This window comes from Salvelinus fontinalis, chromosome 2 (genome assembly GCF_029448725.1).
Source record: "Salvelinus fontinalis isolate EN_2023a chromosome 2, ASM2944872v1, whole genome shotgun sequence".
Lineage (NCBI taxonomy): Eukaryota > Metazoa > Chordata > Actinopteri > Salmoniformes > Salmonidae > Salvelinus > Salvelinus fontinalis.
Window position 1 is genome coordinate 11628837 of NC_074666.1, and position 9418 is coordinate 11638254.

Sequence of the window (9418 nt, forward strand, 5' to 3'; positions counted from 1 at the left end):
CAACTAGGCACTAGAAACCCAGACAGCTAGGTACTAGAAACCCAGACAACTAGGCACTAGAAACCCAGACAGCTAGGTACTAGAAACCCAGACAGCTAGGTACTAGAAACCCAGACAACTAGGCACTAGAAACCCAGACAGCTAGGTACTAGATACCCAGACAGCTAGGTACTAGAAACCAAGACAGCTAGGTACTAGAAACCCAGACTGCTAGGTGCTAGAAACCCAGACAGCTAGGTACTAGATACCCAGACAGCTAGGTACTACAAACCCAGACAACTAGGCACTAGAAACCTAGACAGCTGGATACTAGAAACCCAGACAACTAGGCACTAGAAACCCAGACAGCTAGGTACTAGAAACCCAGACACTAGGCGCTAGAAAACCAGACAACTAGGCACTAGAAACCCAGACAGCTAGGCACTAGAAACACATACATCTAGGTACTAGATACACAGACAGCTAGGCACTAGAAACCCAGACAACTAGGCACTAGAAACCCAGACAGCTAGGTACTATATACCCAGACAACTAGGCACTAGAAACCCAGACAACTAGGTCCTAGAAATCCAGACAGCTAGGTCCTAGAAACCTAGACAGCTAGGCACTAGAAACCCAGACAGCTAGGCACTAGAAACCCAGACAGCTAGGTACTAGAAACCCAGACAGCTAGGTCCTAGAAACCCAGACAGCTAGGTCCTAGAAACCCAGACAGCTAGGTCCTAGAAACCCAGACAGCTAGGCACTAGAAACGCAGACAGCTAGGCACTAGAAACACATACATCTAAGTACTAGATACACAGACAGCTAGGTCCTAGAAACCCAGACAGCTAGGTCCTAGAAACCCAGACAGCTAGGTCCTAGAAACCCAGACAGCTAGGTACTAGATACCCAGACAGCTAGGTACTAGATACCCAGACAGCTAGGCACTAGAAACCCAGACAGCTAGGTACTAGATACCCAGACAGCTAGGTACTAGATACCCAGACAACTAGGCACTAGATACCCTGAAAGCTAGGCACTAGAAACCCAGACAGCTAGGTACTAGAAACCCAGACAGCTAGGTACTAGAAACCCAGACAGCTAGGTACTAGAAACCCAGACAGCTAGGTACTAGATACCCAGACAGCTAGGTACTAGAAACCCAGACAGCTAGGTACTAGAAACCCAGACAGCTAGGTACTAGAAACCCAGACAGCTAGGTACTAGAAACCCACACAGCTAGGTACTAGATACCCAGACAGCTAGGTACTAGAAACCCAGACAACTAGGCACTAGAAACCCAGACAACTAGGCACTAGATACCCAGACAGCTAGGTACTAGATACCCAGACAGCTAGGCACTAGATACCCTGAAAGCTAGGCACTAGAAACCCAGACAGCTAGGCACTAGAAACCCAGACAGCTAGGTACTAGAAACCCAGGCAGCTAGGTACTAGAAACCCAGACAGCTAGGTACAAGATACCCAGACAGCTAGGTACTAGAAACCCAGACAGCTAGGTACTAGAAACCCAGACAACTAGGTACTAGAAACCCAGACAGCTAGGTACTAGAAACCCACACAGCTAGGTACTAGATACCCAGACAGCTAGGTACTAGAAACCCAGACAACTAGGCACTAGAAACCCAAACAACTAGGCACTAGAAACCCAGACAGCTAGGTACTAGAAACCCAGACAGCTAGGCACTAGAAACCCAGACAACTAGGCACTAGAAACCCAGACAACTAGGCACTAGAAACCCAGACAGCTAGGTACTAGAAACCCAGACAGCTAGGCACTAGAAACCCAGACAGCTAGGCACTAGAAACACATACATCTAAGTACTAGATACACAGACAGCTAGGCACTAGAAACAAAGACAGCTAGGCACTAGAAACCCAGACAACTAGGCACTAGAAACCCAGACAGCTAGATACTAGAAACCCAGACAACTAGGCACTAGAAACCCAGACAGCTAGGTACTAGAAACCCAGACAGCTAGCTACTAGAAACCCAGACAGCTAGGTCCTAGAAACCCAGACAGCTAGGTCCTAGAAACCCAGACAGCTAGGTCCTAGAAACCCAGACAGCTAGGTCCTAGAAACCCAGACAGCTAGGTCCTAGAAACCCAGACAGCTAGGCACTAGAAACACATACATCTAAGTACTAGATACATAGACAGTTAGGTACTAGAAACCCAGACAGCTAGGTTCTAGAAACCCAGACAGCTAGGTCCTAGAAACCCAGACAGCTAGGCACTAGAAACCCAGACAGCTAGGTACTAGAAACCCAGACAACTAGGCACTAGAAACCCAGACAGCTAGGTACTAGATACCCAGACAGCTAGGTACTAGAAACCCAGACAGCTAGGTACTAGAAACCCAGACTGCTAGGTACTAGAAACCCAGACAGCTAGGTACTAGATACCCAGACAGCTAGGTACTAGAAACCCAGACAACTAGGCACTAGAAAGCTAGACAGCTAGGTACTAGAAACCCAGACAACTAGGCACTAGAAACCCAGACAGCTAGCCACTAGAAACCCAGACAACTAGGCACTAGAAACCCAGACAACTAGGCACTAGAAACCCAGACAGCTAGGCACTAGAAACACATACATCTAGGTACTAGATACACAGACAGCTAGGCACTAGAAACCCAGACAACTAGGTACTAGAAACACAGACAGCTAGATACTAGATACCCAGACAACTAGGCACTAGAAACCCAGACACCTAGGTCCTAGAAACCCAGACAGCTAGGTCCTAGAAACCTAGACAGCTAGGCACTAGAAACCCAGACAGCTAGGCACTAGAAACCCAGACAACTAGGCACTAGAAACCCAGACAGCTAGGCACTAGAAACACATACATATAGGTACTAGAAACCCAGACAGCTAGGTACTAGAAACCAAGACAGCTAGGTACTAGAAACCCACACAGCTAGGTACTGGATACCCAGACAGCTAGGTACTAGAAACCCAGGCAGCTAGGTACTAGAAACCCAAACAGCTAGGTACTAGATACCCAGACAGCTAGGTACAAGAAACCCAGACAACTAGGCACTAGAAACCCAGACAACTAGGCACTAGAAACCCAGACAGCTAGGCACTAGAAACCCAGACAGCTAGGCACTAGAAACCCAGACAGCTAGGTACTAGAAACCCAGACAGCTAGGTCCTAGAAACCCAGACAGCTAGGTCCTAGAAACCCAGACAGCTAGGTCTTAGAAACCCAGACAGCTAGGTACTAGAAACCCAGACAACTAGGCACTAGAAACCCAGACAGCTAGGTACTAGATACCCAGACAGCTAGGTACTAGAAACCCAGACAGCTAGGTACTAGAAACCCAGACTGCTAGGTACTAGAAACCCAGACAGATAGGTACTAGATACCCAGACAGCTAGGTACTACAAACCCAGACAACTAGGCACTAGAAACCTAGACAGCTGGATACTAGAAACCCAGACAACTAGGCACTAGAAACCCAGACAGCTAGGTACTAGAAACCCAGACACTAGGCGCTAGAAACCCAGACAACTAGGCACTAGAAACCCAGACAGCTAGGCACTAGAAACACGTACATCTAGGTACTAGATACACAGACAGCTAGGCACTAGAAACCCAGACAACTAGGCACTAGAAACCCAGACAGCTAGGTACTATATACCCAGACAACTAGGCACTAGAAACCCAGACAGCTAGAAACTAGAAACACATACATCTAGGTACTAGATACACAGACAGCTAGGCACTAGAAACCCAGACAACTAGGTACTAGAAACACAGACAGCTAGATACTAGATACCCAGACAACTAGGCACTAGAAACCCAGACACCTAGGTCCTAGAAACCCAGACAGCTAGGTCCTAGAAACCTAGACAGCTAGGCACTAGAAACCCAGACAGCTAGGCACTAAAAACCCAGACAACTAGGCACTAGAAACCCAGACAGCTAGGCACTAGAAACACATACATCTAGGTACTAGAAACCCAGACAGCTAGGTACTAGAAACCCAGACAGCTAGGTACTAGAAACCCACACAGCTAGGTACTGGATACCCAGACAGCTAGGTACTAGAAACCCAGGCAGCTAGGTACTAGAAACCCACACAGCTAGGTACTAGATACCCAGACAGCTAGGTACAAGAAACCCAGACAGCTAGGCACTAGAAACCCAGACAACTAGGCACTAGAAACCCAGACAGCTAGGCACTAGAAACCCAGACAGCTAGGCACTAGAAACCCAGACAGCTAGGCACTAGAAACACATACATCTAAGTACTAGATACACAGACAGCTAGGCACTAGAAACACAGACAGCTAGGCACTAGAAACACAGACAACTAGACACTAGAAACCCAGACAGCTAGGTACTAGAAACCCAGACAACTAGGCACTAGAAACCCAGACAGCTAGGTACTAGAAACCCAGACAGCTAGGTACTAGAAACCCAGACAGCTAGGTCCTAGAAACCCAGACAGCTAGGTCCTAGAAACCCAGACAGCTAGGTCTTAGAAACCCAGTCAGCTAGGTACTAGAAACCCAGACAACTAGGCACTAGAAACCCAGACAGCTTTGTACTAGATACCCAGACAGCTAGGTACTAGAAACCCAGACAGCTAGGTACTAGAAACCCAGACTGCAAGGTACTAGAAACCCAGACAGCTAGGTACTAGATACCCAGACAGCTAGGTACTACAAACCCAGACAACTAGGCACTAGAAACCTAGACAGCTGGATACTAGAAACCCAGACAACTAGGCACTAGAAACCCAGACAGCTAGGTACTAGAAACCCAGACACTAGGCGCTAGAAACCCAGACAACTAGGCACTAGAAACCCAGACAGCTAGGCACTAGAAACACATACATCTAGGTACTAGATACACAGACAGCTAGGCACTAGAAACCCAGACAACTAGGCACTAGAAACCCAGACAGCTAGGTACTATATACCCAGACAACTAGGCACTAGAAACCCAGACAACTAGGTCCTAGAAATCCAGACAGCTAGGTCCTAGAAACCTAGACAGCTAGGCACTAGAAACCCAGACAGCTAGGCACTAGAAACCCAGACAACTAGGCACTAGAAACCCAGACAACTAGGCACTAGAAACCCAGACAGCTAGGCACTAGATACACATACATCTAGGTACTAGAAACCCAGACTGCTAGGTACTAGAAACTCAGACAGCTAGGTACTAGAAACCCACACAGCTAGGTACTAGATACCCAGACAGCTAGGTACTAGAAACCCAGACAGCTAGGTACTAGAAACCCACACAGCTAGGTACTAGATACCCAGACAGCTAGGTACTAGAAACCCAGACAGCTAGGCACTAGAAACCCAGACAACTAGGCACTAGAAACCCAGACAGCTAGGCACTAGAAACCCAGACAGCTAGGCACTAGAAACACATACATCTAAGTACTAGATACACAGACAGCTAGGCACTAGAAACACAGACAGCTAGGCACTAGAAACCCAGACAACTAGGCACTAGAAACCCAGACAACTAGGCACTAGAAACCCAGACAGCTAGGTACTAGAAACCCAGACAGCTAGGTACTAGAAACCCAGACAGCTAGGAACCTTAAACCCAGACAGCTAGGTCCTAGAAACCCAGACAGCTAGGTCCTAGAAACCCAGACAGCTAGGTCCTAGAAACCCAGACAGCTAGGCACTAGAAACACATATATCTAAGTACTAGATACACAGACAGCTAGGTACTAGAAACCCAGACAGCTAGGTTCTAGAAACCCAGACAGCTAGGTCCTAGAAACCCAGACAGCTAGGTACTAGAAACCCAGACAGCTAGGTACTAGAAACCCAGACAGCTAGGTACTAGAAACCCAGACAACTAGGCACTAGAAACCCAGACAGCTAGGTACTAGATACCCAGACAGCTAGGTACTAGAAACCCAGACAGCTAGGTACTAGAAACCCAGACAGCAAGGTACTAGAAACACAGACAACTAGGCACTAGAAACCCAGACAGCTAGGCACTAGAAACCCAGACAACTAGGCACTAGAAACCCAGACAACTAGGCACTAGAAACCCAGAGAGCTAGGCACTAGAAACACATACATCTAGGTACTAGATACACAGACAGCTAGGCACTAGAAACCCAGACAGCTAGGTACTAGATACCCAGACAACTAGGCACTAGAAACCCAGACAACTAGGTCCTAGAAACCCAGACAGCTAGGTCCTAGAAACCTAGACAGTTAGGCACTAGAAACCCAGACAGCTAGGTACTAGAAACCCAGACAGCTAGGTACTAGAAACCCAGACAACTAGGCACTAGAAACCCAGACAGCTAGGCACTAGAAACCCAGACAACTAGGCACTAGAAACCCAGACAACTAGGCACTAGAAACCCAGACAGCTAGGCACTAGAAACACATACATCTAGGTACTAGATACACAGACAGCTAGGCACTAGAAACCCAGACAACTAGGCACTAGAAACCCAGACAGCTAGGTACTAGATACCTTAGACAACTAGGCACTAGAAACCCAGACAACTAGGTCCTAGAAACCCAGACAGCTAGGTCCTAGAAACCTAGACAGCTAGGCACTAGAAACCCAGACAGCTAGGCACTAGAAACCCAGACAACTAGGCACTAGAAACCCAGACAACTAGGCACTAGAAACCCAGACAACTAGGCACTAGAAACCCAGACAACTAGGCACTAGAAACCCAGACAACTAGGTACTAGAAACCCAGACAACTAGGCACTAGAAACCCAGACAGCTAGGTACTAGAAACCCAGACAACTAGGCACTAGAAACCCAGACAGCTAGGTCCTAGAAACCTAGACAGTTAGGCACTAGAAACCCAGACAGCTAGGTACTAGAAACCCAGACAGCTAGGTACTAGAAACCCAGACAACTAGGCACTAGAAACCCAGACAGCTAGGCACTAGAAACCCAGACAACTAGGCACTAGAAACCCAGACAACTAGGCACTAGAAACCCAGACAGCTAGGCACTAGAAACACATACATCTAGGTACTAGATACACAGACAGCTAGGCACTAGAAACCCAGACAACTAGGCACTAGAAACCCAGACAGCTAGGTACTAGATACCTTAGACAACTAGGCACTAGAAACCCAGACAGTTAGGTCCTAGAAACCCAGACAGCTAGGTACTAGAAACCCAGACAACTAGGCACTAGAAACCCAGACAACTAGGCACTAGAAACCTAGACAGCTAGGTACTAGAAACCCAGACAGCTAGGTACTAGATACCCAGACAACTAGGCACTAGAAACCCAGACAAATAGGCCCCGGAAACCTAGACAACTAGGCACTAGAAACCCAGACAACTAGGTACTAGAAACCCAGACAGCTAGGCACTAGAAACACATACATCTAAGTACTAGATACACAGACAGCTAGGTCCTAGAAACCCAGACAGCTAGGTACTAGAAACCCAGACAACTAGGCACTAGAAACCCAGACAACTAGGCACTAGAAACCCAGACAGCTAGGCACTAGAAACCCAGACACCTAGGCACTAGAAACCCAGACAGCTAGGCACTAGAAACACATACATCTAAGTACTAGATAGACAGACAGCTAGGTACTAGAAACCCAGACAGCTAGGTACTAGAAACCCAGACAGCTAGGTACTAGAATCCCAGACAGCTGGGTACTAGATACCCAGACAGCTAGGTCCTAGAAACCCAGACAGCTAGGTCCTAGAAACCCAGACAGCTAGGTCTTAGAAACCCAGACAGCTAGGTCCTAGAAACCCAGACAGCTAGGTACTAGCAACCCAGACAGCTAGGTACTAGAAACCCAGACAGCTAGGCACTAGAAACCCAGACAGCTAGGCACTAGAAACCCAGACAGCTAGGTACTAGAAACCCAGACAGCTAGGTCCTAGAAACCCAGACAGCTAGGTCCTAGAAACCCAGACAGCTAGGTCCTGGGTAGTACTGGAAGGTAGGTTCTTGTTCAGAAAATCAACATTTGGAAGATTAATTGGTTGCTTTCATCCAGTGTGAAAAGTGTTTCTTTAGTTCACCGTCTCTGTGTGCCACTCACTCCCACTTAAGGCTGCATCTCTCAGAGACATTGAAATGATTCACCTATTTTCAATCAGCGTTTAACCGTAATTTCATTTCGATTTTTGGGCAATTATTACCCATTTAATGATATTTGCATCCATTTGAAATTTTAATGTTTTCTTTTGGTTGAGTGGAGAGATGAGAATTTGGCCACCGATGACCCTCCCCTCCCCCTCTCCTCCCCATCCAGGCATATCTAGTCCCATTACCCAGTGTGCCCTGCAACGAGATAAGGGCGTAAATAAAAAACGGAGTTCTCTCTGCTGGACTCTGTATTGAATATAGAAATGTAATTATAGAAAGTGGGGGTAGTGATAATAGAATGATGTCGGGCAGACGTAGTAGTTTATCTGCACTGGCCTAGCAAAATGACTACAGAATAGAGGAGGAGAGGGGATGGAGGGATGAGGGGTGTGAGGGGATCAGGATGTGAGGAGGTGAGGGGTGTGAGGGGTGAGGATTTGAGGGGTGTGAGGGGATGAGGTGTGTGAGAATGTGAGGGGGATGAGGGGTGTGAGGGGATGAGGCGTGTGAGGGGGTGAGAATGTGAGGATGTGAGAAGGATGAGGGGGTGTTCAATAAGCATGAGAGGCGGTCATACATAATATTAGTGAGGAGGAGAGGGTTTCAGGCCAGGTCATTGCTCGTCATATTTTCTGATTCAGTGCCCGCCATGCTGTGTCAGACGTCACAGAAGAGATTGTTTTGACACGGCCGGCTCATAAAATTTGCAGCCCGATTGAATTGATCATATTTTCATAAGGGCCATCAACTCTGTCTGCCTGCCAGGCCAGACTAGCTGACAGAGAGGGGGGACCAGGGAGGTGGACACAAAGGAGAGGGGGATAAGGGAGAGGGGAGATCTTTCCATCTTTCTCTGCTTCCCTCCCTCCTAAATCTGTTCCCTCCTCCACTTCTCAGCCCCCCTGTGTCTGATTCCTCTTGAGATTTCTTCCTTCTAGGGAGTTTTTGCTTGCCACTGTACTGCTGCTGATGCTACTACAAATAATGTTTCTATCTTTCTGCCAGTTTGAACTTCGAAAGGAGTGAAGTATGGTTTCTGACCCATATGTCTGCAGGGCTCTCTCCCTGGATCCCTATTTCTCTCCCCTCTACTCTCTTCCTCCCTCCCTCTCTCCCTGGAACCCTCTTTCTCTCCCCTCTACTCTCTTCCTCCCTCACTCTCTCCCTGGATCCCTCTTTCTCTCCCCTCTACTCTCTTCCTCCCTCACTCTCTCCCTGGATCCATCTTTCTCTCCCCTCTACTCTCTCCCTCATCCATCTTTCCCTGCATCCCTCTTTCTCTCCCCTCTACTCTCTTCCTCCCTCCCTCTCTCCCTGCATCCCTCTTTCTC